The sequence below is a fragment of the Protopterus annectens genome, chromosome 8.part0 (genome assembly GCF_019279795.1).
Source record: "Protopterus annectens isolate FY-2018-M chromosome 8.part0, PAN1.0, whole genome shotgun sequence".
Taxonomy (NCBI): domain Eukaryota; kingdom Metazoa; phylum Chordata; order Ceratodontiformes; family Protopteridae; genus Protopterus; species Protopterus annectens.
This window is the reverse complement of record NC_056741.1, coordinates 95,635,976-95,659,457: the sequence shown is the minus strand read 5'-3', so window position 1 is coordinate 95,659,457 and position 23,482 is coordinate 95,635,976. Positions and strand designations below refer to the sequence as shown.

The window sequence follows — 23,482 nt, the reverse complement described above, 5'->3', positions numbered from 1 at the left end:
CATTTTATATCTTCAGAGCTCTCAATTTTAACAATGAGGAAATTGATAATGTATCATTTAGCCCAGGTTTGTTTCCAGCCTCTAGGTTTATCTGCCACCATAACTCCTTACTCTCCAAAATCTCTTCCCAATGTCCCCCTCTAATGTCTGGTCTAATTTGTTCAAGCACAAAAAATTCATATTTATATTCTTTGCAAATTAGAGAGTGTCTAAATAATGCATTAGTTGGTTTTCCCTTCCCTATATCATAAAAATGTTCATACATTCTCCTTTTAAGACCCCTCTCCGTTTTGCCAACATAAAAACTCTGACATTCTTTGCACGTTACAAGATATACCACACCCTTGCTCTCACAATTATAGGACCCTTTACTTTTTAACATTCTTTACCTACTTTGTAAGTAAATTTCACTTTTGTTGCTGATAAAGGGACATTGGTGGCATCTCCCACACTTGTATGTACCAATTTTACCTTTGTAAATTCCTTTGGTATTGTTAACTCCCTTTTCTAGAATGTACTTAATATTCCTAGAGTTCCTAAATACCAATTTTGGGTACATTCCACCTATTTCCTCTATGTCTGTTATTACAGAAAATTTATTCCATTCATTTGTTAAAATCCTTTTTATATTTCTATTGACTCCATTAAATTCCACCACTAGGCCCCTTAAAAATTGGTTCTGCCTAACCCTAGGTGTTGTTACTTGATTGTTGTTGCTCTTTTGTACTCCTAACCCCAGAATGGGCTTAAATCTTTGTGATCTACCCTTCCCCACTTCATTTCTTAGGCGCGTTATAAAATCCTTGGGATAACCACGCTCCAAAAACATTGTTTCAAGTTTTTCACACTCTTTTGCAAAGTCACTTTCACAACTAGTCATTTTTGACCCTCTTACAAATTGGCCTTTAACAATGTTAGTTTTGCTGTGTAGGGGGTGGGCACTACTATAATGTAGGAAAGAATTAACATATGTATCTTTCCTATAAATCCTACTTTCAGATCTTCCTTCTTGTCTATATATTTCGACATCTAGGTACCTGAGAAACTCTTTGTTTATCGTATAAGTAAATTTTAAAAAAGATGTGGTTTGACCCAAATATTCTAAAAATTCATAGAATTTATCGAGTCCACCTGTCCATATAAATACTATGTCATCCAGGTACCTGTAATACATAGTCCAATTTGTATTGAAACTAGAATTTATAACAAACTTTTCTTCCCATTTAGCCAAAACAATGTTAGCATATGTAGGTGCACATATTGCCCCCATAGACACACCTGATTTTTGGTGAAAGTATTCACCATCAAAAGTGATGAAGTTATACCTAAGGACTGTGTCCATTAAAGTAATACAAGCAACTTTATCTTGGTGACTTAAAATACTGTCCTCAAATACACTTTCCTCAAATAACTCCATCCCCTCGTTGTGGGGTATACTACCAAATAAATCAACTATATCCACTGTAATGAACAAAGCTTCTTCGTTATATAATTCAGGTTTTAACTCTCCCAAGAAGTCCCAGGAGTCTTTAATTATAGTTTTCTTGTTAACCCATATGTGTTTAGTTTTAGAATCAACAAATTTAGCCAAAGGAACTGTCTTTGAACCCTGTGCCGCAACTATGCGTCTAAGTGGGGGGTTCTTAATATTTTTGTGGATTTTCGGGATGCCAAATACTGTGGCCATTCTTGGTCTAGTCACCTCCAGAAAATTAAAAGATTTGTTGTTAATGACTTCTTCATTTAATAAGTCCTGGAGAATAATATCTATCTTTTTGTATGCCATATTGACCTCATTCTTGGAAACCACTGAATATTTGTTTTCTTCCCTAAGGATGGCATTCATTTTCCCTTCGTATTCCATCCTTTCCATAATTACTATCCCCCCTCCCTTGTCCAGTTTCATCACCCTCACTGTATCATTGTTACTCAGTTCCTTGAGTGTAAAATATTCTTTTTTGCTTAGGTTAAATCTAAGTTTATATTTAACCCCTTCATTTTGCTTCCTTACTTCATTTGTTAGCACATTCTCAAAGTTCCTAAGTTGAGGGATGAGTGGTGGGTTGTAAGTAGATTTTCTTTTTAACGTTATTAACGTTATTAATTTTAACGTTTGTGGATTATTATTAAATTGTTGAACACTTACAGCAACTGCTTGGTCTTTTGGGCACTATCGTTTGTTTTTGGATCTGTGTGCATGGGACAACATGGTTGACAGACCATGACGCTATCCAGAGATGGCCTGCACCTGTCACCCCTAAGATTCCAGATACTAGCTAAGGCTCTTGCTGCCCCTATAGTGCCTTTTTTAGGCAAGGTTCAAATGACAAATTCACCACCATAACAGGAATAGGCAAGCAAAAACTGAGGGTATTGCTACTTAAAGCTAGAAGTCTAAATCTCAAAATGCACTTCCTCGAGGCACTCCTTAAAATGATGAACATCAATATATCTGCCGTGACTGAGACCTGGTTCAAGGCTCCAGAGAGCACCCCTGCATTACCAGGCTATAACACATACCACACTTTTCGGCCACCTAACCTGGACCGGAACACCAAAGGTGGAGTTGTGCCCATATTCCTTAAGGATATCCATACCTCCAGGCTAGTTGCTCAGCATAATGCATCCAAGGTTATCCAAGTGCAACTGACTCTGGGCAAAACTGCAATCCAAATTGTAGCTTGCTACAGATCCCCCACCATGCCCCAGGATTCCCACTCCTCTTTTCTTGATATACTGGTAAATATTAGGGTTCAACCAAACACCCTAATAATGGGTGATTTCAACTACCCCACAATTAACTGGGAAAACTAATCATGTACAAACTCCTTCGCTCAACGCTTTCTGGAATTAATAAATTCCAATGCCCTGGATCAACTTAACCACACCCTGACCAGCGGCAACAATATCCTAGACCTAGTCATTAACAACATGAGTGACCAGTGTTCCACACCTGAAATCAACTCCTTGTTGGTCAGATCCCACCATAAGCTAATCACCCTAGATATCTGCATCCTGCCCCCACCCACCATTAAGGAAACCATGGTAAAAAATTTCTCCAAAGCCAACTTCATGCTTTTTAAGATAGAAGTGGCAAACTTCATGACACCAATGCAGATGGACAATACAGTTACGACTCCTGAATCCTACACAGATGCACTCTATAAGCACTTACACGAGTGCATAGATTGTGCTATTCCAAACAGAACCAAGATGCTATCCTCCAAAAAAAGGAAGCCAATCTGGTGGTCCCCTGCCATAAACAAACTCTACAACAGAAGGAAGAAACGGTTGCAAAAGAGAGTAAATTCCCATGAGTAGAGGAGTTCCCTGGTCAGTCTCAGTAAGAAGCTAAGATCCCTTATAAGATCCTCCAAAGCTAGCTATGAAAACAAGATCGCTACTGATTCTAGGAACAACCACAAAGCATTCTATAGCTATGTCAAGAATCTCAATGGCAGCACCCAGATCTGCTCTGATTTACAGCACAACAGCATGAAAATTACAGAACCAACTGATATTGCCAACGTCCTGGCAGATAGGTTCAGTGCTAACTTTACCCCCCTCTCACCCCCTAAATGGCCCATATCTATACAGGAAGAATGCAGAGTCCCTGTAATGACAACTACGCAGGTAAAAGCTGCACTCTCTAAAGCCAAAAACACAGCATCCATGGGACTGAACTTCATCCCAGGCTATGTTTTGCATGAACTTCAGAATGAACTGGCTCCCCACCTAAGCACCATGTTCAATCATAGTCTCACATCAGGCTTTGTGCCCACTGAATGGTACACAGCAACAGTTATCCCACTTCACAAAGGGGAAGCCACCACTGATCTTGGGAACTATCGCCCTATTAGCCTGATGAGCCTGGTCTGTAAGGCCATGTAACGTATTGTCATGGAACTCATAAATAAAGACATTGGTAACTTCCAAACTCTGGACCCCACCCAGTTCAGGTTTGTGAAAGGCAGATAATGCCTCCTGAACCTGGTCAATGACTTTGTGGCAGTCACCAAAGCTGTAGACAAGGGTAAAGTGGCTTTCAACACCATCCCCCATTCTGGAATTATAGCTACACTCACTAAACTGGTTATAAATCCATATGTCACAAGATTGGTTGCCAATTGGCTCACTGACAGAACCCACAGTGTAAAAGTTGCAGACTCCAAATCTGACTTCAAACTAATGACAAGTGGAGTACTACAGGGTTCAGTCCTGGTACCTCTCCTGTTTGGTATCTACTTCTCTGAAGTACAGGCTAACACAGATGGCCTTTGGCTAACAAAGTTCACAGATGCCTGTAAACTAGGAGCCATAGTTGAGTCCCCAAATGATGTGGACATCCTACAAAAGGGCCTCACTGAGACAGATGCCTGGTGTCAGAGCCATGGCCTCAAGCTCAATGCCAAAAAGTGCATTGTAATCCCCTTTGGTAAAAACTCTGTACCCATGAACTACCACATAGGCAGCAGTCTAAGTAACACCGAATATGTGATAAGAGACCTGGGGACCCAGGTGGACAGTAGTCTCTCCTTTGAAAATCACACTGCCACAGTAGTCAGGAAATCCTTCTATGTGGCACACCTCATCATAAAAGGGTTCTCATCAAGGAAAAACGAGATCATTGTTCCCCTCTACTCGACACTCATTAGACCTATTATAGAGTACAACTCCCCTTTTGGAATTTATCACACAAGACATCTTCAGCAGCTGGAAAGGCCACAGAAGTACATCACAAAGAGGATTTCTGGACTTAAACAGATGCCCTACACTGACCCTCTCAAAAAACTCCAGCTTTACTCCATAGCATATGGCCTACTCCGAGGTGAGCTCTGTCTGACATATAAAGCTATGTCAAACCCAGAGCTGTTGGACATGCTACAGCTAAAGAAATTCCAATCCTCTGAGCTACATGCTCTAGGGAACTAAACCTTGTCATCACAATAAACAGGACATGCTGGAGAGATAGATTCCTGTCCCAGAGACTTACCATACTCTGGAAAAAGCTACCCATCTATGTCAAGCAAAATACCTCATAAGCACTCTTTAAGAAAAATCTTGATAAGTGGATGAGAAATAGGAAATACACCATGGGGATCACTTCTGTGGTTCTGCTCAACAAGGGCACAAGAAAATAACTTTCTTAGGTGGCATACGCCAGGGAACCTTGTTGGCTTGGCTTAATTCGGCCCTTGAGCTGATAGCCTAGTACCTAGCTATGAACCTATGAACCTATGAACTAAGCATTTAATTTCATAGGTGGGTGACTGGATGTCAGGTCACCACTTCTGAAGGGCTGGCAGACCGTTTGGTAAGGGAACAAGCCCTTAGCACTTTGCCTGAGGTCTTGAGGATCTGGTTAGCTGATAGACCGATGTGCTACTTCAGATGAGTTGCAGAAGAAGAGAGACCTATACATAGCAAGCAGGGCATCACTGCACAGGAAATGGACACCCAGTGCTGCTTATGGGTCTAAATGAACCCATGGCGGGCAGTCCAGACTGCCCCAAAAGAAATTGCCAGTAGCAGGGGATGCCACTAGTCCAGGTATACCTTCATGACCTAGGGTTAAATGTTTTGAATGCAACCAGTGGGGCCAGGAGGCAAGGTGGGGAACAAAAGGTGAGGAAGACAGTAAGTGGGAAAGACAAAATACCAACAGTAGGTTGTCTTGAGACAACAAGGGTACCAAACTACCATCCTGCAGATGTCCTGATAGGGAAGGAGTTTGATGAGGCAGTACCCTGTGTTAATGCAGTTACATGCAGTCAGGCTTCGAGACAAGCATGTGGGTCTATTAGCCTGGGGGAGACCCAGACAGACTGGATACTTGCAGCCAGGACTGGCGAGGTGGTTACTTCAGGGAGAGAGCTACCCTATAGCAGTGAGACTAAAGGTGTGCCATGGCTGCTTGTGGGTAGTGATGTTTCCTTGAATAGAGTGACTGCAAAGGTAGAGGTGAGTAGTACCCAGGCTGACATTGAGGCATCACTGTCAGAGGATACCAGACTTCCTGTGGAAGGAGTGCTGGGAAGGGTTACAAAGAGAGTTGAGACAGGCTCAGCTCTCAGACCCTACATTACAAGGCCTGAGGCAGGTAGCTAGTGAGGTGCCTGGTTCTCAAGGGAAGAGGGGTCTGTGTACTGGGGCAAAGGGTTACTGTATAGAGAGTGAAACTCTGAGGGATGGCTAGAAGGATAAAGCAGTTGATAGTGCCTAGAGCCTACCATCTGGCACTTCTGTCCATATCCCATGATATTCCCTTTGCTGGTCATATGGGCATAAAATCTACAAAGAGACATATTATGCAGAACTTCTATTGGCCTGGAATTTCCAGAGATGTAACAGGGTATTGCAGGACCTGTGAGCAGTGCCAAAAGGTAGGCAAGGCAGGAGACAAGGCAAGAGCTCCTTTGATGCCTTTGCTTTTGATTGAGGAGCCATTTCAGAGGGTATCTATGGATATCGTGGGGCCTCTAAGTACTCCAAGTTCCACAGGGAAAAAGTATATCCTAGTGGTAGTAGGTTATGCTACAAGGTACCCTAACACAGTGGCTCTGTCCTCCATTGAGGCAGAAAAGGAGGCAAATGCTTTTTTCGAGACTTTCAGCAGGGTAGGTTTTCCAAAAGAAATACTGACTGACAGACCTGCCAATTTCATGTCAGATCTGCTGGCTTGTCCGTGGAAGTACTGTGGGGAGAAGCACCTGAAGACCACCCAGTACCATCCCCAGACTAATGGTCTTGTTGAGGCATTAAACTCTACAATCCAGTCCATGCTACAGGCATTTGCAGACTAGTTTAAGATGGAGTGAGACAAATATTTTCCCATCTGTTGTTTGCTTACAGAGAGGTGCCCCAGAAATTCACAGATTTTTCACCCTTTGAGTTGATGTATGGGGATAGGGTGAGGGGACCTCCAGATTTAATTTGTGATGCATGGAATGTGAGTAAATCTCACAAGGAGTCTGTTGTAGCATATGTCCTAAACCTCAAGACAATGCTCAGGGAACTCATGGGCTTGTCCCGGGGGAACCTGGCTGAAGCCCAACAACAGAAACAGGTATGGCATGACAGGAATGCTCGAGATAGAGAGTATGCTCTTGGGCAGCAGGTAATGATTCTCATTCCTATCAGACATAGCAAGCTGCATCCAGCTTGGGAATGACCCTACAAGGTGGTAAGGAAGGTTAGTGATGTTAACTATATGGTAGAACTGCTAGGCAGGAGCCAGGAGCACAAATTGTACTATGTTAATACAATGAAACCTTACCATGATAGGGATGCCCTTGTGCTGAGTATTTGCAGTGTATTGCATGAAGATTCTGAGGGAGATCTGGTGACTGATCTCCTCCGTGAAGCTCAGACTGACACCTCAGTTGAAAGGGTAGCAATGTCCCAGCAGTTATCTCCTACCCAGGTTTGAGAAATCTTAGCAATGTTTCAGGAATATGAGGACATGCTCACTGGGAAACCAGGGTGCACCCACCTGGTGCAGCACCAGGTGGATACAGGACCCCAAAAGCCTATTAGGCAGGCTCCTTATAGAGTGCCTGAGAGAGTCAAAACAGACTCTGAGGGAGGATATACAGTTAATGTTGTAATTCCAGAGTGCAACACTCCCTTGGTCTCCCCAGTAGTGCTGGTGCCAAAGATGGATGGCAGCAGCAGATTCTGTATGGACTACAGAAAATTAAATAGTCACACAGAGAAAGATGCCTACCCCATGCCTAGGACAGCTGAGGCCCTAGAGCATCTGGGTGGGGTAAATATCTTACCACCATTGATCTTACTAAGGATTACTGGCAGGTGCGCTTGACTCCCAGTGCTAGAAAGAGGTTAGCCTTTGTGACTCTTTTTGGCATGTATGAGTTCACAAACATGACCTTTGGGATGGAAAATGCCCCAGCAACTTTCCAGAGGCTGGTAGATCATATATTAGCAGGAGCAGGAGGGTTTTCCCTTGCTTACCTAAATTATATTGCCATCTGCAGCCATTCCTGGTGAGAGCACCTTCAACATGTCAGGGAGGTGCTGGACAGACTACAGAGGGCAGGGTTGACCATTAAGCCAAGCAAATGTCAGGTTGATGTAGCAGAGGTCTCCTACCTGGGACATAGAATTGGAAGTGGTAAGATCAGGGAGAACTTGCCAAAGTGGAAGCCAATCAGGCATGGCCTGCACCTGTTACCAAAAAGCAGGTGAGGATATTTTTATGGACAGCAGGGTGCTACCAAAAGTTCGACCCCAGTTATAGTACCATAACTGCTCCCCCTGCAGACCTGACAAGGAAAAACAGGCCAGACAAGGTAGTGTGGACCCTAGCATGTGAGCAGGCATTCCAAAAGCTTAAAAAAGCTTTGGGAGGACCTAATGTGTTAGCCAATCCATATTACAGCAACAAATTTGTTGTGCAGGTGAATGCTTCGAACCCTGGGGTGGGGACTATATTTAGCCAGATTTCTTCAGAGGGAGAAGAACACCCAGTAGTTTATCTCAGTCAGGAGTCCAGGGAGGAATGCTGTGCAGTTGTAGAAAAGGAATGTCTATCCATAATGTGGGCACTGCAGAAACTTCAGCCTTATCTGCATGGAAGCAAATTCATGGCAGTTACAGATCAAAGTCCCCTAACATGGTTACACTGAGCCAGACAGCAAAATGCTAATTTGCTATGATGGAGCCTATGGTTGCATGCATATATGTCAGTGCAGCACCGCAGTGGGGTTAGCAATGCCAACATAGATGGGCTCTCAAGACAGGGAATGGGGTAAGGTACACTCAGACAGACCTAACCCTCTCAAGTAATGTTTCTCAAAGGTCACTTGAAAAACTAGCTTGAGTTGTCGGGGGGATGTAAAACACTAAGAGGCTGCTAGCCCAGTCAGATAGAATTTTGTAATCAATTCCATATCATTGTAAATATTAATGTAATCCACAGGCTTGTTTTACAAATGTAAAGAGCACTACATGTTAGGATTAAACTGTATGTTGTACTGAGCTTCAAAAATGTAACCACAGTGCACTCTGCTGGAAGAAACCTGATAACTCAAGCATTATATGACTATTTGATCTCAATGCTCGGAGACAGAATGTCTGGACTAAGGAATAATTTCTGTTGTCTTGATTTAAGAGATAATTACTAAGGTTTTACACGTATAATGTCTTTTATTACTGTGGCTTTCTGGCCAGGTGCACTTACAGAGAAATGTAAATGTTGACTTTCTGTTAGCCTGGGAACTAAAGAAGTGATAGAAATGATGTAATGTGAAAATGACTCAGCAGTAGTGGGTGTTTATCAATTTACAACTTTCTCAGAGAGAAAGATGAGCGCATTTTGGATTTTGTCTGAACCTGTTAACACTCACCAGCACTTGATTGCTCTGTATGTAAGTAGGATCTTAGACTTTAGTATTTCTCTTAGAGATAGATAGAAATAGTAAGATTACTCTGGTTGTTTTCTATACTTATTTCAGACTATCCTACAATATTATTTTAAAAGTTTCCTGTGATCTCTGAACTCTGTAATGTTATTGTGTTGAATTAATGAGGATTGTCTTGTGTTTTTATTAATTATTATTAAATATTTTTAAACCTTTCTACTGTGGCTGTTTTATGTAGAGATAATTTAAGCTCTAGAGTACTTGCATGTATTTGGTAATACTGTACAAAGCCACTCCAATAGTCTTGTTGTTTGTCACACTTACTAATTGGATAATAATATTGCACAGCAAAATTGGACACTCTTTGGTAAGGGCCTTATTAGTAGCTGATAAATAATGGTTGGTGGCAGTGGATTACTACCCTATAGACTGGGCAGAAAGAGGCATAGCTGGAGAACCTGTGCCAGTCTTTCCCAGGAGTGTCTGTGTGTTTGTATATAACTCATATCTTAAAGTTTGTGTGTGTGTCAGCTAGTTGGGCAGGTACATGAAACACTGGTTGGACTGAGAGGGTGCTAGAGGTTTTGGCTTGACCACTAGGCTGAGATCTGTACCCTATAACTGTGCCAGTGGGGAATCTTATTGGGGATCTGGAAAGAAACAGAGAAACCAGCCCCAGACTGACTGTGATCTCTGTGTGCGCTTATGGGAAATTGTACTTTACTGTGTGTGTACTTGTTATCCTTCCCAATGTGCACTCCCCTCACTGGTGCTAGTGGTGAGGAGTAAGGCTCTTTGATTACTGGGTCAATGCATTTGTGTTACACTCCTCAACATTGTGTCAGAAGAGTTTCCACAGTTTCCTGTTCCTTCCCTTGCTATCTAGCTTCAAGTGGACATTTATACTGGTTTCCTGTGGAAGGCTCTAGAATATCTTTATATGACATCTGATCAATTGCTTCCCTTTGCACTGGTTTCCCCTTAATTTGGATGTCCATTGCTCTATGCTGTTGTGGTGTTTTCTGAATTAGATTTTCTACACTGAATCCTTCACTTTGCAGGTGCTCCATAACCTGAGTTTCTTTCTTTTCTAATTTCTCCAAATATTTTCGGTTTCTAATATGGTGACGGGAATGGACCCCATTCCTAAGTCAAAGTATGATTAAAGTTCATGAAATGAATATTGTTTCACTCTTTGATGTCAGCCAGTTGTTCTCTTCACAGCACCAGCAATGTGCCCAGTAATGACTCCTGCAGTCCATACAGAGTTACATGCATTGGTAACATATCTAAATATGATTGTAGTCTCTTTTTTATAAGACATATTGCTTCTACTACTACTGTTGAACTATGAGTGTCTTTCTTCTACATTGCTCTTGTTTCTGCCTGCAAATCCTGATATTTTATGACTTTGTGTCTCTCTGTACGCAGGATGTTGTAGTCACTGGGTGTGGTCATTTCAATGATCAATGCTACTTTAACTGGGCCACTATATCTGGTTTTCTAGCATCTATATTTTTGAACTGTTGGTAATGGGTGATCCCATGTGATGTAGACATCATCATTTTCTAGGATCTATATTAGAAGTCCAAATGTTTAGGTGGTCAAACACCTAAACATCAATCTTCTAATATCAAAAGCAAAAAATGGCGAACGGCAGATTTAACTCAGGGAAAGATGTCCCTTGGCCTTTCACCGAAGTTTGCTATTTTCCTACTGTTGAGCGATCTTAGAGTTGGTATATTTAGTTAGGGGGGTATGGGGGGCACAGACCCCCACATCAGGGGTGTGGGGGGTGAAGCTCTCCATTTAATTTAGATGTAAAGTAATGTTTTTTGTGTTGTGGCCGAGGGATGTGTTTCCCTGGGACGTTCGACATTGTGTGGTTCGATATTAGAAGATCGATGTTTAGGTGTTTGATCACCTAAACATTCGGTCTTCTAATATAGACCCATTTTCTATGATGCTTTGTGGCTCATATTTTCAGTGATTTTCAGCCACTTCAGTACCATAATGTTTGCACAATCCACAGTGCAACAGTCTCCCCACATTATTATGCCTTTCAGTATACAGACCTTCTGCCATTAGTATTTCCCAACCAGCAATGAGTTGTGCAACTGTTTCCTATTCTGTTTTACAAAACCTACATTTGTCTGTTTCTCCCACTTGTTCAATGGACTTTGTAAACCAGTGTATACATAGCACACTATCTTGGGACGCCAATATTAACCTTTCATCTCTTGGTTTAAATTTGCATCACCTTAACCATTCCTACATTCATTCCTGATCGACCTAAGGTTCTTCCAGACATTTTCTGTACTTGCAACTATATTTATGCATTTTCCACATTTCTTTCCTTCTTGTCTGGTCCTTCATCTTATATTCTTTCTTTTGTTTTTTTTTTTTTTGGCACATTCTGTTGCTGCCTGATTTATATCTACTTGCAGTTTGATTTCCATTCCTGCTTGATGCCGACATGCTTCTGCTAGCCTTTGTAGGGAAGTCATCTTAGATTTATTCTCCTCTTGTTTAAAAATGTCACTACATTTGGGTCTTTTGAGGTCAAGAGATATGTGTGGAGTCCCACAATTTCAAAGCTATACCTGAAATAAATTTCAAGGAGGCCCACCCCTACTTCAAAATGGGGAATGTATAACTTTAGTATATACTGATTTTTATAAATAATTTTGTGAGCCTGAAGCATCCTTCTTCTTTTCCTATCTAATCTATCCAGCACGATTTGTGGCCTGTTAGTCACTCCAAAACTGTAAGTTAAGACAAGAAGATCAAATTGGTTTATAGCTTTGATTTTGTTTCTAGATGTCAACGCTGTTTTCAGGATTAACTTAAGTTTTCTAAAGTACTCCTTACTAAGTTTTGTTTGCATTTGTTCATGTTTTATTGTCAATCCTTCATCAATTCCCAAATATTTATACACTTCCTCTTACTCAAGTTCTTCTATATCACATTCTTGTCCCAAACTGATGTTTTCTTGCTGCTATAGTTTTCCTGCTTTAAAGGTCGCTTTTGCATGTTTATCAAGACCAAATGGCATTCTTATATCATCTGCAAAAGTTTTGATAACTCGTATTTGTGATTTCGGTTCCTCATCTGATGAACTATACAGTTTCCAATCATCAGAAAAGAAAAAGTGAGAAGTCTTTACATTTTGTTTTCTAGGAGCCAAATTATAGCCATTATCTAAGCTGTGAAGTAGGCAGCTTAATGAGTTAAGGGCAGGGCAGAATAGCAGCAGTGACAGAGAGTCACCCTGGAATGTTCCCTTTGGATTTTTATCCCTGGAATAATAAGTTGTCCTTTATCATGGCTTAATTGCAAAGTGGTCTGCCACTTTTTCATGGTCATTGTGATATAGTCAATCACTGTAGGTTGTATATTATACATTTTTAAACACTCTTTTATTTATGAATGTGGGATACTATCAAATGCTTGTTGTAGTCAACCCATGCCATACTTAGATTCTTTCCCTTTTTACAGTTCTCCATAATGACTTTATTTAACAGCGAAGGATCCATTGTTCAATATGACTTTATTTTATTGCCCTTTTGTTCTATTTCAATTATTAAGTTTTCTTCTAAATGACTATAAACTCTGTTGGCATAATTTCCAGTGTGTAGTTTATATGTCGTCGGACGGCAAGTTATTGGTCTATAATTTTTTGGGTAGCTGGCAGGTTCACTCTTAAGTAGGAGCATTGTTTTTCCTGTTGTTAGCCAGGTTGTTGTCTGCTCGGGGTGTGCTTACAAATAGTTCTCACTCATGACTAAATCTTTGTACGAAGATGTCAATTCTTTTAATCAGAAGTTAGGTGCATTTGGGTCTGAGGCTTTCCAATTAGTGGCTTTTCTTAACTTTGTTTCAATCTGTCTGGCTGTTACTTCATCCCATTTCTTATCCTGTACCTTTAGACTTCTTATTCTTTCTTTTACTTCTTCTATTCATGTAGCATATTTGTTATTCATAGAAACTTCTCAAAAATGTATCTATTTCTTGTTTTTTTTTTTTTTTTTGGTGGTCCTTCAATTCCTTTTACCTTATTTTGCAATTCTCTGTAAAACTTTTTTGAGTTGTCAATAAATTGCTTATATTGTACTTCTTTATATTTATCTGTGTATCTTTTAAGTTTTTCCGCCTGCGCTGAGATTTTTAGTTTGTTACTTGCGATAGTGCATGATAGATCCTGGTCTGTTCTCATATTGCGCATTGCTTTTATCACATCTATCTTTCTGAGTGTTTTTGTTGATCTGTTCCCTCTTCTATACTTTTCTATCAGTGACACTTCTTGCCTTAGTTGCTTTAAAGTTTTCTCTGTTCAATACTTCCATGACAGCATTCGATTTCTCCCTTTTTCCTTCACTAGCCTGTGTTCTTGTGGTAGAACTTTATCAGTTATTAATTTAGCTGGGCATTAATATATCCTGTTTACTTCTGTTATATTGCATGAATCTCTATGGACAGTCCTAATTACTGTGTTCATTTTTTATCAAACTTCTGACTTTTTGGGTTTTATTCACCTTCTGTAGTCTACTTATTTCATTGATCTTAAAATGTCTATATATGTCTGTTAAGCCAAGCAACTATTCTCTTAGCTTTCTGAATTGGATTTTCTACACTGAATCCTTCACTTTGGAGGTACTCCATAACCTCAGTTTCTATTACTTTAACTTCTCCATTACTGATCTCCTTTTCTACTTTTCCTCTTTGTCTTTTTATTTTTTGTACTGTAAAGTTTTCCATGTCTGGATTCCTTTGCCTCTATTTCTCTTCAAATATCTTTGGTGCTGCTCTTTTTGTATTGGTTAGTTTTGCTTTCTCCTTTGCATAGATATTACACCATATTAAATCTCTTTTTCTTTCCCATGTCCATATTTCTTCTTCAGATGTTTCCTGATTTTTCTGTTTCTCCTTACTTTGGGGGCTCATTCCATCATAGGTTCATAGGTTCATATGTAGATACTAGGCTATCCGCCCTGGAGCCTATATAAGCCTAGCCAAAAATGATCATGCTGTGATATAACATGTGTTAGACCTTCTACATCAAATGCTTCATTTTGCAGGCACTCCATAACTTCAACTTCTATTTTGTTAACTTCTACTTTACTAATCTTCTTTTCTACATTCCCTCTTTTTATATTTTTTTTTTATTATGAAAAGTTCCATATCTCGATGCCTTTGCCTGTATGTGGCTGCCTTCTTTATATTGATTAATTTGACTTTTGCCTTTGCATAAATATTGCACCATATCAAATCTATCTTTCTTTCTGATGTCCATATTTCTTTTTTATACTTTTCAAAAATATCTAGGTTTTGTTGTTTATATTTTTGCACTTCCTCAGATGCTTCTTTTTCCAAACAGATCAAAGTTTCTTGATCTATATACTGTTTTTCAAAACATCTGTTGTATTAATGACCACAAATTTTTTACCCAATAAAAGATTGTTATGATACAAAAGGAGGAATGTGAGAGGAAAGGAGTGGTTTGGTTTTCATATTTCAAGAAGAGGATAAGAACATATAAGTAAAGCTGTTCCTTACAGTTGAGGAACAAAGAGATACAAATGATGAATTGAAGAAGAAAGTAAACATGCTTATGGACAGATGCTGAAAGAAAGTAAGAGCACACATGAGGATAATCCAGGTTGTGAGGACTGTATTTCCTCCTCTAATCATGTACTTAATGAAACAAATGTCAGTATTCCAGGAGATAGATGGATGGAGGAAAAACAAAATTCATGCAAGTTTGTATGGAGGGAAGATTGGAAAAACAAGCTCAGCAGAGAGGAGTCGTAGATGAGAAAATGACAACTCTAAGAAATAGATGACAGTATGTGGATTGTGACTTAGAGTTAAGAAGAAAAAAATGGAGGAAAACATGGAAGGAGATACTGTAAAAATGAGGAATTAAGTAAAAGAAGGAGCAAAACAACAAAAAATTTCAGGAGGTTTATGATAAATGATGTAGAGGTGAGCAGAGGTCATGTGATGAGAATAAAAGAAATAGTAGAGGAGGAACAAGTAAGAAATTATCAAAGAAAGATCATGAAGTGGGAAGGAAAAAGGTCTGAAATGCAAGTCATATGTGTACACCAGTCTGAAGAAATTGTATGGGTTGAGGAAACGGGACTGATATATGTATAATGACTTCATAAGAAGATTATGTAAGAAGTTGAAGCAGAGGGAGAGAAGTACTTAGGATGTAAGGGGACAAAAAATGAAACAATATAGACCAGCACTAGTGGCGTAGATGGTTAATGTCCTTACTATAGTCCAGGTGATTTCAGTTCAACTAGAAGCTCTGGTGTTGGAGAATACAGGTAGGAAGGATGGGTAATGCCCATCATGAAGCTGGGTATAATGTTTCCTTTCTGGATTTTGCCACTGCTGTAATGACATGTCTTCAGTGGAGGCCCAACATGATGTGGAGACACAGACTGATGTGGGCTGAATAAAGTGGCACTATGACTTCCTTAGACCTGGATGCTATGTCCTAACTTATAAGTTGGGCAACATGGAATGATTTTCTTGTTGCCCTGGCCACATGTTGACCAAAGACCAGATTACTATCTACATTTGTTCCTGGATCCTGACTGCTGGGTCAACTCTTAGGAGTGTCTTATCGATTTAGTAATTAGCCATAGTGCCTTTTCCCCAAAAGGCACTATAATTAATTTCATGGCATTGCGTTTAAGTCTGATTTCCATTCAATACATTTAATACATTCATATTTCAGTGGGAGAAGACTCAGTTACCAGTTAAGGCCATGATGTTTGCACATTAGAGTGGGATACAGGGATAGAGATGTATAACTGATGTATAATCTAATCAGGAATATTATGCATTTCTGCTGATGTTACTTCTTAATAAATTGGACTATCCTGACATGGGGGTGTTTTATTTTATTGTATTATTTGTTGTTTTCATTTTTATTTTAATAAGAATGCATTTCATTTATATGGGTTTGATGTAGGTAGATACAGTTGTTTGAGGTGTTTAACTATGCCTATTTGTGTGAACATTGTTTTTGTTTGTTTGTTTGTTTTTTGTGATGGTAGCTGCTTAATGATTTAGCTACCAGTTCTAAAAGAAAAAATGGTGACAAATCAAATATATATATATATATATATATATATATATATATATATATATATATAATCTCCATTTATGATTCTGCAGCATTACAGACAAAATGCTGACACCCTGATCTAGCTTATTTTTTTCAGATCTTTCTACAAAGGCCCCCGGATTCTCAAAAGCTTGCACGGCATGCATGATTACTGTTAGATGAAATTTTGCCAATATGGCGGCTGAGCAATTCACTTACGTGCATGATTGACGTGCGCAAGCGCTGTAGCACTAGTGCTGCACGTCCCCAGCCACCGTATGCAAATCATCCCATTTTCAGGTGAAAACCATGCAAATGAGATAAACTTGCCATCCAGAAAGCAGGAATCAGGGCATGCAGGACTAGCGTAATATGCAAAAATGTACTCGGTTAGTAACAAAGTACGGCACTGCAAACTGCAAAATAGAGCTATGACAGCTCCAAATAAAGGCTGCATAGCATTGAGGAAGCATGCCAATGGCCAAGTAGAAGGCCATTAGAATTGCAAGCAATGCCAAATGTACAAAATACAACTTTTATGATATGTCCGCCGATCACGTCCGTTGAAGCATAGGGCAGCGGCACGTAAACGTGACCAGTGGGGAAATAAGAAAATAAACCTAAAAACAACAGTCTAACTAAAATCAGTATTCCGCCATGCAAGTCAATGGCAGTCAAAAGACAACCTCGCCAGTGGGTAGTGGTTGCTAAGGGGGGAGGCAGGCAATTCTATACAAATGAGGGGAAGGATAGTGAATCCCAGTTTTCTCCAGCATGTGAGGCAGGTCAGAACAGTGTATGAGTATGCATAGCTGAGTGCAAGACTAGGAGGTAGGTGACATCATGTGTGGGAGTGTCAGGCATACTGTCAGTGGATTGGAGCCCTGCGGCTCGGGGTTGCATCCAGCTTAGGACAAAAAACCAGGAGGTGTGTTTAAACCTGCGCAGCATGTACGACACATAAGTGGGTGTGCGCACCACACAACGGGATCTACAAGAAGATAAAGGAAGTGAACCCAGGAAATAGTAGCAGTGTGCATATTGTAGTACACTGATTGCGTGGTGCACCCCTGGAATATATCAGAAGGACAATGGGAAGGGAAAGCAGCAGTAGGAAGTTAATCAAGGGGTACTAGGTTCGCTGCCAGGTGAAACGGATCGGAACCAGCCAATTACACAGGCAGCAGACCAGCTCAGCCCAGAACACCACTATAAACTATGCAAACACCTACCCCTCCAGTTTTTCCCACACCCTACACCACCGGTTTAAACAAGCGGGGAACTTTTAACACTCACAACAGCAAAATGTTAGGGGCTGCAATAGCTATCATACAACTTGTGGAAGAGGCTGAGGGTGGCGAGGATGGAAATGCTGCAGACCAACCCACAGTGAGGAGACGGAGAAGAGTGTACAGACCCAGAGTCACCTACCAAGGGCTACATGAGCTGGAGATAGTGGAGCGCTATAGGCTGGACAGGGACCTCCTACAGCAGATTGTTGAGTTGTGCCAGCCACGCCTGACACACAGAACTAACAGAGGGGAACCCATCCCAGTGGAAATGAAGGTATGTGTAGGCCTAAGAATACTAGCTACAGGTACCTTCCAAAGGCCAACTGTGGATATGATGGGGATCTCACAGGCATCAGCATCCAGGGTACTCCACCAGTTCCTGGATGCCATGGCAGCACATGTCGGGGAGCACATATATTTCCCCCTCACCCGTGAGGCGTTGGCCAGCAGTATGCATCTCTTCCACCAAATAGCAGAATACCCTGAGGTAGTGGGTGCAATAGACTGCATGCACATACACATAAAAGCACCACCCAGTGAGCAGGGTAGGGTTTACATCAACCACAAGGGCTTCCCCTCCATCAACTGCCAGTTCATGTGCGATGCGCAAGACATAATACTGAACATGTGTGCTGGCTGCCCTGTAAGTTATCACAATTCCCACATCTGGAATTTGATGCAGCTGTACCAGAAATTTGCCAATGGGGACATGCCACATGGTCACCTAGTGGGGTATGCTGAATATGCACTGGAGCCATGGCTGATGATACCCATCAGAAATGCACACACACCCAAATAAAATTCCATAATGAGGCACACGCACAAACAAGAATCATAATAGAACATGTGCTTTGGATGCTCAAGTCACGGTTCCGGGGCTTGGACACATCCGGTGGAGCCTTGCAGTACTCACCAACTACATGTACCCAAACCTTCCTTGTATGTGCCATGCTACACAATATGATTCTGCAGAAATGGCTGCAGCAGGAGCAGCAAGGTGCAGGGCCATATAGCTCCCCACCAATGCCAAGGCTTGCACAGGCACAGAGTGACTTGGAGGAACAACCTGAGCCTGCCTCAGTAGGCAGAAGGAGGCATGCCCAGTATGCCCTGGCCATGGCAAAGAGGCAACACATAGCACATACACTGACATGGGAGGGACCCAGGGAATAGCACCTCTCTCTGACTCTCACATACAGTAAAATGGATATCAAACATTACACTACCTGTGCCTAACAATGCATAGGCAGTGTACTACATGCATCCAACATAGGCAGCCCTGCAGCACCACCCTCAATACTGGGATACCCACAGGATAAGTGACTCACACATGCCAGTTAGGAGGGGGGGGGTCACATACCCAACAACAGTCACATCCAGCAGGACAGGTGTAGACAAACACAAACAAATGCCGTACTATGGCCTCTGAATGAGGGGTATGGCTGACCCCCTCCCAGGCCTACACAGACAGACCACAGCAGACCAGGTAGTGGTATGTCAGTTGTGACAGCTAGGAAGTCTGAAACCAGTGTGTATGCAATCAAAAGACATAAACGGAAGTACACCAGTATGACGTAGCCAGCATGATGGGTAAGACCACTGACAGAATTGGATTACAGGACATACCGCTACAGTCCTAGCAAATGTGTACAACTGACAGGTGTGCCCCCCACCTCACACACAAATACAGTAACAGTCAGGTGCACCCCCCCACTCCAGTGTAGAAACATAGAAATAGTCAGGTGTACCCCCCCTCCGTTATGCAGACATGTTGCAACAGTCAATGCCAAATGATCAGTGGATACCCTGCAGACACAGCATGCTACCTGTTGGTGTACAAAACAAAGGTCAGCTGTGCAGTACAAACCACCAGACATGCTCCACACATGCATAACAGATGGCCTTACTAGGCATGCTCACACACTTAGAGTAATGAAGGCAATGTCAGTCATCAACATACTGAACGTTCATACTGGGCATGCTCACACACTTAAACACATGAAGGCCATGTATGCAAACACCAGTGGATCAGACATATCCAGTGGTTGCAATAATTACTGCAGACACATGGCAGTATGCACCACTCATGCCTTGCACACACAGTGGATAGGAATACAGACACATATGTAAGGACAACACACCATAATACGCCAAAGGTAAATGGATATAGATGTGTGGAAGAGGGTGACCATGACAAGGAGCCATCCAAGCCGGACCCATTGAGCACACAGCCAAAGGGCCCCAAACACATCAGTTGCAGATATCACATACTGCAGTTACTAGCGACCAGTACCTATGTGGTGGTCCACGTGCCAGCTGTGCAACATGGCCATAAAAGGACATAGTCAGCTAGTTGCCTTAGACACACACACCTGTGACATATGGCCCCATGTGTGGCTGCCTGTGGCATGTCACCCATACATGAATGGTGTATGGGCCATGCACACACTGGCCACCACATAGCGGTGCCCTGACAAGCCTGCTGAGGTTATCCAATGTGTAATACACCTTTGGGAGAGTTGCAGGCAAGTAATCTCTGTGGCACATCCCATAACTGCATACTGCTGTAGTGTGATAGACTAGTTAGGTAGGAGTTCTAACCCCAGCCATGGTGAGTGTGAGGGTGTGTCATTGTTCATGTGTGTGTGTCAGTCTCTCACTGACTGCTTTTAGGTAACTCACTCCCCATACATTTCACATACCCACTTTTGGCCAGGCTGCTGATGTCACCCACCTAGAAATACTCCCCTGGGAGAGCGGTAGCCCAGTAATCTCTGTAGCGCATGCTGTAACTGCGTACTGTTGTAGTGTGATAATGTAGTTAGGTAGGAGGTCGAACCCCAGATGTGGCAACTGGGCATGTGTGAGTCTGTGTCTCCGTCTGTCTGTCACTGACTGTGTAGAGAGCAATGCTTTTTAGGTTACTCACACCCCTTACAAGTCGTATACCCTTCTTTGGCAAGGCTGCTGATGTCACCCACATAGAAATACTCACCTGGGAGTGCTGTAGCCCAGTAATCTCGATAGCGCATGCTGTAACTGCGTACTGCTGTAGTGTTAATTAGACGCGTGTTTGGGTTCCATCCCCACACATGGCAGTTCCAGATGCATTGTGTGTGTCACTGTCTGTGTAGGGAGCAATGCATTTTAGGCTAGTCTCTTGCAGTCATTTCAAAGCCCTACTTTGGAAATTCTGCTGACATTAGTCAGTGTGAAATAGACTTATGGGCAAGGACTACTCCAGTAATATCCGTGGTGCTTACTATAACTGCGTAGTGCTGTAGTGTCATATACTAGTTAGGTAGGGGTTTTACTCCCAACCATGACAGGTGAGTGTGTGTGTGTGTGTGTTTGTAACCCATATCCTGTGTACAGGTGGTTGTGACTGTGTGGCCAATGTGGAGTGGGTTTTTTATTTTCCTATATGGTGGCCATACTATATATCACAATGTCCACTGTACGGGGATAACACATGTGATATGGCTAAGAGGCCGGGGTTCAGAGCCATACCCATACATGTGACATCAAGGCCAGGCAATCACAGTTAGCAACCCCAGTATTACTCAGAGCACACTCTCACCCCATGTGTCAAACACACAGATGCCTAGGTAACAGACAATATGTGAGTAGTACACTGCACATTGGCCACAGATAGTAACTATGTAAACAAACCAAACTGATACCTCATGCCTGCCAATTATGTAGTGACAGCGGTGGGCCATGGAGGGCATGACACCCAGTCCATCGGTCCAATATGCACATACGTGCAGACAGTGTACCTCCCCCCACAATGGACATACCATGCCTGACAACATGCCCGTATGGACAGATGCCACTAACACCAAGGAATGCTGATAGCATGCACACCATGTAGGTGCAGGGTAAAGCTGCAGGCCATTACCAGCCCCCACCACAGGTGGGCAGGACTGGCACATCTGATGATAATCTGTATTCACAACATGGGCCGGACACCCCAGGTACAGTTCCACATGTCACTGTACATGCATGCGGGAGGTATGCACATCCCAGATGCAGTCCACATCATGGATGAAGGAACACAGACATGGCAAGCGATGCACAGCAATGCTCACACACAGTAATCACCCAGGTGACCAGATGGGGGATACAATACCTACCTTTGTGTGCAAATGCAGACACTACATCCCTGAGCCACAATATAGACCATCATCATGTGGCCTGATGCCAAGGTACACCCATCGCCTAGCCATGGACAGCCATCTGGCACAGTGGAACACCACACACCTATGCAGACATGCACACATGCATGTCAGTAGTGGCACCCTGTGTGTTTGTATGTGTGTTGCATGCTGCAGATGTTCACATTCACACTCCCTACAACCCCTATGGGCATACTGTAGCATGCTGTCTGATCTCAGACACCTTCCCATACCCTTTGCCCGTACAGCCTCCATATAACCTGTGTGGTGCATGGGATACCTTCACAGTGATGTGATGTGGCAATCCCACAACCGATGAGTTGTACACCTGGCCCTGCCACATGTGTCAATGTGTGTGTGTCCTTGTGAGAGTGTGACTGTGTTGACACTGTCACCTGTTCATGCCAACAGTCATGTATATGTCACCTACTGTTCAGCTCCTGTATCCTGTTGCAGATGTTACTCCCCATCACATATATGTTCTGAGTGCTCCACAACAGGTAACCCATGCGGCACATCCAATAATTGCAGCAGACTCTACCAGCACCACATAGTCATCAGGGATTTGATACCCTGTGCTGCTAGGTGTGTGACACAACCATGCCTCTATTTTACCCTCCCACCCCTCCCTGACACGTATTAGCCACTGACTGCATCCCCATCCCCTCTCAGGTGGACGTGGAGACCTACACCTGCCTTGCTTAGGCAGCAGCATGTGTAATGTAGGAATTGCTCATGATCAGCTGATGGCCTCTGCACGATTCTCAGCCCTCCCCTAGCTGATTGCATTTGAAACAGCTGTGGTAACATCCCCATCACCAGTTGTATGGAAACACACTCCAATACCCAGGAACATCATGATGGTGTTTGCCCTTGTCACCCACTGTGAGCAGGAACTAGATCTGGTGTGTGCCAAATAGCATCCAAGATGGATTACAGTGTGCCTCTAACAACATACATTGTGGAAACAGTACATAAAATCGGAGGTGGATGTGCCTGACCTGACTACAGCCTGTAGGTGCCGCTATACCGCATTTGGAGTAATGTTGCTTTCACAGTGTTTGTGTGGATATGGCTGATGTACATGTCTCAATACCTGCCATGTCAGTTCCACGTTGATAGGGAATCACCATCTGCAGGGTCATCTGGAGCCTGGGCAGTGTTGTGTCCATGGGTGCATGTGCCACCCACACAGCATCTAGCTGTCGGCTGCTGAAGGCAGTCAGTAGATGGAGAAAGCTGTGGTAGTTGCAGATGTCATATCCCTCAAAGGACATATGTTGCAACATCCCTGTAACAACAGTAAATGTATGTGGTCATCACAGCAGCATGTCAATATTGGTCCTGTATATGTGCTCTCAGCCACACCTCTGCCAACCTTTGTACATATGTCGTGCATGAAGTAGTGCATGTGCTGTACATCATACTTTGTGGCATCATATCTGATAACAAGACACGTATATATCTGACTGCTACACATGTTATGTACAGTAGGGGTTACATTAC

General features: G+C 42.4%; 1 protein-coding gene across 1 annotated transcript in view; it reads left to right on the top strand.

Annotated features, from left to right (window-relative positions):
* The window catches only part of LOC122808667 (C-type lectin domain family 4 member E-like), a 431,913-nt gene that overhangs the window by 375,414 nt on the left and 33,017 nt on the right, over positions 1–23,482 (top strand). The gene's annotated exons all lie outside the window — the stretch shown is intronic.